The sequence below is a fragment of the Elephantulus edwardii genome, unplaced genomic scaffold (genome assembly GCF_000299155.1).
Source record: "Elephantulus edwardii isolate Elephantulus edwardi_28Jun2011 unplaced genomic scaffold, EleEdw1.0 scaffold00107, whole genome shotgun sequence".
NCBI classification, from domain to species: Eukaryota; Metazoa; Chordata; class Mammalia; order Macroscelidea; family Macroscelididae; genus Elephantulus; species Elephantulus edwardii.
The window spans coordinates 4,975,641-4,982,097 of NW_006399857.1; positions in this window are offsets into that span (position 1 = coordinate 4,975,641).

Here is a 6,457-nt window from a genome sequence, read left to right on the forward strand (position 1 = left end):
AAAAAAAAGAAAAGAAAAACAAGGAACTCATGCAGTATTATTAAAAATGGGTGCCTGGAGGACATTATGCTGAGTGAAGTATCTCAGTCAAAAAGGACAAATACTGCACAGTGTCACTGTTGTAAAACAAGTCTGATATCGGGGTTTGGGGGGGACTCAGAAAGATAGGGTCAATAATGTATACTGCATTGAAATAGATGAGGGAGAAAACTGCTTAAAAGGAATATGTGATTAGGTATTTTTGTCATGATGGGAGTCCAGAGTGAAGGCTGCATAGTGGAGTGGACCTGGGGGGAGGGATTGTAAAACAATCAAAGAACTTTTCTTTTACTTTTCAAAGAGGGGAGTGTACTGGGGGAGAGGGGTGGGTGGGGAGAAAATGCAACAATAAATGAATGGAAATTAAAAAAAAAAGAAAACTATAGTCCATAATCTTTTGCAGCAAGTGCTTCAGGTCCTCTTCAGTTTCAGCAAGCAAGGTTATGTCATCTCCATATCTTAGGTTGTTGATGAGTCTTCCACCAACCTTGATTCCACATTCCTCCTCATAAAACCCTCCTTCCCAAATGATCTGTTTTGCATACAAAACAGATTGAAAAAGTATGTAAACAGGATGCATCTCTGACACTCTCCTTTCCTGAATTTGAACCATGCAATGTTTCCATGCTCTATACTGAGGACTGCTTTTTTGTCCAAGTATAGGTTTTGCATAAGCACAAACAAGTGTTCTGGGATTTCCATTCTCTTCAGGGTTAGCCACAATTTGTTGTGATCCATACAGTCAAATGCCTTTGCATAATCAATGAAACACAAATAGACATTTTTCTGATACTCTTTGCTTTCTGCCAAAATTCATCTGACATTGCTATTAACAAGTATTATTTTTTCCCATGTATGTCAGTGTAAGGTAAAGAAAGAAAACATATGCTTCCATCAAGGGGAAAAAAACACAAAAACCTAACCAGACTCTAAAATGTACTAATAAACAATATGATGATAAATGTGATGAAAATCATGTAGTTATCAAGAAATTTCATTTTACGTTAATACACAATCAATATCTATTGACAAAAATACAATGTGCATTGAGCAAACCTTCTGTTAAGAACTTTCTAAAAATTCTGAAAAACAAACACGAAACTTTAGAGACAAAGGTGCTCCTGACTCACTTTATGCTATTTCTGATTGTTTCATATGCTTGTGAAAGTTGGACAAGAATAAGGAAGTTTAAACAGTAATTGATATATTTGAATTTTGTTGCCTGTGTGTAATATTGAATATATCATGGACTGTTACAGAACAAAAATTTCTCTTTGAATCAGGGTAGTCATAAAACTCCTTAGAAGCTAGGACAGTGAGACTGTTTCAAACTCTTTGGGGATTTTATCAGGACTATCCAGTTTTGGTAACATTATATATTGTTTGAAAAAAAGTAAATTTTTTGGCAAAAGAGAGGATGATCACAATGACATGGATCAACACAGTGACTACAATTTTGGGCTTAAAAGATGCAGAAATTGTGAGAATAACTCAGGATAAGGTAGTCTCAAAGACTCAGAGTAAACTTGATGCCTCTTGGAATAATAATTCAGCAGTCCTCTGTCATTTTGCCATATTCTGGGGATTTACATGTTTCTCTTATGCTAAAAGCTATAATACTGATGTTTCAAATATCAGCAAGATCACCCAGTACGGACAGGTTTCAACAGACCTTCCAGACTGACAAAGTAGCAAGACTAATGATGTACTTTTGAAATAACGGTAACTTAAAAACACCTATAAACAACTTCAACAAATTATTTGATATTGTACCTGAAGACGAGCCCTCATGTTGGAAGATACTAAAATACTGTTCAAGAAAAGTTGTCTCCTCAAAATGGAGTCTATCATAATCATCCATGGAGTAAAATTTTCAGCCAATGAAGGGATTTGATTAGCTGAAATGCACTACTCAAAATAAGGAGAAACTGCTATAAATGGATAATAATAATTAGAATATATCAATTTATAAATGTAAGAAAATCTGGAGATGTAAAAATTAAATGTGAAAAATAAGAAACAACATCTTAGGGATTAGTGATTTGAGGTGAACTGGTATTGGTCATTTTAAGTAGAAAATCATATAATCTACCATGCAGTAATTACTCATTGAATAGAAATTTTAGTACATTCATTAACAAAAATATTATTTTAAAATTGTTCCTGAAGTACAACACTTCTAGGGACAGCACAATTTTCCTTTGTGTAAGGAAGATTTGTTAATATGACCTTTATTCAAATGTAGCCCAAACAACTGAAGTGAAAGATGGAGAAATTGAGGATTTCTTCTAATCTCTGCTGTCTGAAATTGAGTAAACATGCCGTCAAGATATACAATTAATAACTGATGATTATAATATAAAATTATAAAACAAAACAAAGGGAAGTAATTAAAAAGTATGGTTTGATGGCATAAATATGGATGGAGATTACCTGATAGAATTTTATAAAAATGATGGATTGATTGCTAATATTATTTTAGAATGCATAAAGAATACTAGTCACATGACTTTGTCTCATAGACTAGACAAGAATTAAGTTAATTATGTAAATTGATCAAGTAAATCGAAATTATTGGTGTAAAACACAAAGTTATAAATCAGAACAATGCCTGGAAGTGACTGTGGAACGTAGTATCAGTCGCTCATGTTGCTGTTGTGTTATGTGCTATCAAGTTGAGTATGACTCATGGTCATTGTTTAAAGGATTATGAACAACAGACCTGAAATCTGAATCCATTGCTGCAGACACTATGTCAATTCATCTTTTTGGAAATATTTCCCTCCTCTCTGATGCTCCATCTTTCCAAGTATGATGTCTGTTACCAAGGAATAGCCTTTTCTAGCTACATATGCAAAGTATGACAGATTAAGCTTTTTCATTTTTTGCCTCCAAGGAGCACTCTGACTGCACTTTCTCCAAGACATATCTGTTTGTTCTTTTGCAATCCGTAGAATATTATTCTTCTCCAATACTGCAGTTTAAAGCCTCAATTCTTTTTTTTCTCCCTCTTTTTTTATTACTAATTTTAATGAAAATTTGCAGAGAGTTGGATTTACATTCATTAATTGTTGCACTTTTCTCCTTGCTACACCCCCGCCCAGTACACTCTTCTCTTTGAAAAGTAAAGTAAAAAATTCTTTCATTATTTTACAATCCCTACCCCCAGATCCATTCCACTACACAGCCTTCATTCTGGACTCCTTTCGTGACAATAATACCTAATCAATCACATATCCCTTTTAAACAGTTTTCTCCCTCATCTGTTTCAATGCAGTAAACATTATTTATCCCATCTCTCTCCATTTCCCCCAACCCCAATGTCAGTCCTGTTTTACAACAGTAACACTCTGCAGTATTTGTCCTTTTGTGACTGAGATATTTCACTCAGCATAATAAATGTATCAATTCTTATTGTATAATTTTTGTTCATCATCTTTTGATGTATAGTAGGTGATTGAGAAGACTATGTACTGAATCAGGTATTCCTTAGTATTCAAACGTACATCATTGCTCCTAAGTACTTTAGAGACGGCCCTCATATCCATTTTCCCAGTGCCTATTCTGATTTCCTTACATTTGGTACCAAGGGTGTTGATGGTTTATTCAAGCATGATGAAATCATTGACTACTTCAGTCTTTTTTCTAACTATCATGATGCTTATTGTCGATCCTGTGGTAAGGACCTTTGTTTTCTTGATGTTAAGATATAATCCACACACTGAAGACTATGGGTTTTGATCTTCTGTATCAAGTGTTTCATATCATCCTCACTTTCCTAAGCCAGATTGTGTCATCTGCGTTATTTAAGTTGTTGATAACACTTCCTTCAAACCTGATGCAACATTCCTCTTAATAATTGAGTCCAGTTTCACAAAATATTTGCTCAGTGTGTAGACTGAACAGATATGAAGAAAGGATACATCTCTTAGATACAGCCTTCCCAACTTTAAATCATGTGGTGTTCCTTTGCTTTGTTTAGGAAACAACTTCTTGATTTAAGTATAATTTAGGTATAATTTCTCATGTAAAAGCAAATAATTGCTCTATCTTAGCCCTATCCTTCCCTATCTTATCCATAATTTGTCATGGTTGACACAGTAAAATGCCTTTTATAGTCAATAAAACAGAATTAGACATTCTTCTGGCCTTCTTTGCTTTCAGCCAGGATTCATCAGACATCAGAAGTGAGATCCCTAGTGCCATAATCACTTCCAAACCCTACTTAAACTCCTGGTAGTTCTCTATTAATGTATTATTATAGTCACTTTTGGATGATTTTCGGTAATATTTTCTTTGGGTGTGATAATTATGTTCAATAATTTCTACATTCTCTTAGGTCACCTTTCTTGGAAATGGCAGCCAATATGAATCTTGTTTGATCAGTAGACAAGGCTGCTGTCTTCCAATTTTTCCTGTTATAGGCAGCTGAGCACAATCAGGGCAACAATTATTAGTTGAAACCTGTTAATTGATTTTCTATTGATTCCTAGAGCCTCATTTTTTGCCATTACTTTCAGTGCGGCCAGAATTTCCTATTTCATTATAATTGACTCTTGTTCGTATGGCGCTCATGAAAATGTTCAACTTCAACTAACTCTTTTTGGTACATCAAATCTGTATACTCTTTCTATCTTCTTTTAATGCTTCCAGGATCATTCAAGATTTTACCCAGAGTATCTCTCAGAATTGCAACTTGAGGCTTAAATTTATTTTTCAATTATTTCAGCTTGAAAAATGTCAAATGAGTTATTTCTTTTTATTCTCTTTCTCTACCTTTTACATACAATTCATTATTAAATTTTGCTTTTTCTTCTCAAGCTATACTTTTAATTCCTTTGCTCAGCTCTTTTACTTGGGCGTTTCTTTCCTTTTTGTTTATTTATTTTATTTTATTTTATTTTTTTGCTTTTCACTTCCCTAATGCAATTTTCGTAGTCTTTTCTGACATCCATCTTGGTTTTTCTTTCTATCTGTTCTGTCTTTGTAATTATCTTTTGCTCTCTTCATAAATGGTATCTTTAATGTCCATCCCTAGTTACTCTGATCTTTGAATATTGATATTCAATGCCTCAAACTTGTTTTTGAGATTATTATGAAGTTTACTTAGGACAGGCTAAAGGTCATATTTTGGTTCCTGTGAATTACTTTAATTTCCTTCCTCTTCAATTTGAATTTGTAGATGAATAATTGATGGTATGTTCACTATCTGAACATGGCCTGATTTTGACTGCTAATAGTGCACTTCTTCAGTGATTGTTTTCCACTGATACAGTCAATCTCATTCTTACGCAGTCTGTCAGGTGAAGTTCATGTGTAAAGTGACCTCCTATATTCTTATAAAAAAGATATTTGCTATTACCTAACACCATTGTTATAAGGCAGAATTGGAATGGAAGTTGGGGGGTGGAAACTCGGAAAAGAAGGGATAGATAATGAACACTGCATGAGAACAGATGAAGGAAAGAAGTGTTTAAAAGGAATATATGAATAGGCACTGTACTTATGACAACAGTCCAGAATAAGAAGTATGCTGCAAAGTAGACTTGGGGTGGACAAAGGGAGAATTTGTGAGGAAATTGTGCAGCAAGAATGAATCTTAAAAAAATAAAAATAAAAGGAAGAAAGTTAATTGAGGGGGAGGGGAAAGGGAGGAAAATGTACAATAATGAATTAATAAAAATACCCATCTTCTGTAAACTTCTGTTAAAATCACAATACTAAAACAATGAATTAAAATAAGGAAAATCCTAAGAATTTCCAGCAAAAACAAAGATATTTGCTATGAAAAATCATTGTGGTTGTTGTTGATTGTTGTCAAGTAGAGCATGACTCACAGTGAACCTGTGAACAAAAGGCCTGAAAACTTTCTATAACTATCGTCATTTCTCTAATTTCATTGTTTCCAGAGGCATGTAGTTTAGGAATTGGATGCCACTCCTACGTCCAAACCTGAATGAATATGGGAGCTCCACCAAACATTGCCCATGTTGGGTAGCCATTATGGTGTTTGGCACTTCGATGGACAGTTGTTCCATTATGGCATTTGAGACCCCAATGACACAAGGTTAAAATGGTAAATTTCAAACTGCAGAACTTTGTAGAAGTTCTCAATTTCCTACTCTTTGGCTTTGGTTCTTGGTGCATAAATTTAAATAGTATTCTTTTTTTTAATTATTAAATTTTACAGTGGAGGCAGCAAGGCAGATTGAGCGCGAGGCCCAGCAGCAGCAGCACCTGTACCGTGTCAACATCAACAACAGCATGCCCCCAGGGCGCACGGGTATGGTCACCCCTGTGAGCCAGATGACGCCTGTGGGTCTGAATGTACCCCGCCCCAGCCAGGTCAGCGGGCCCGTCATGGCCAACATGCCACCAGGCCAGTGGCAGCAGGGGCCCATGCCCCCACAACAGCAGC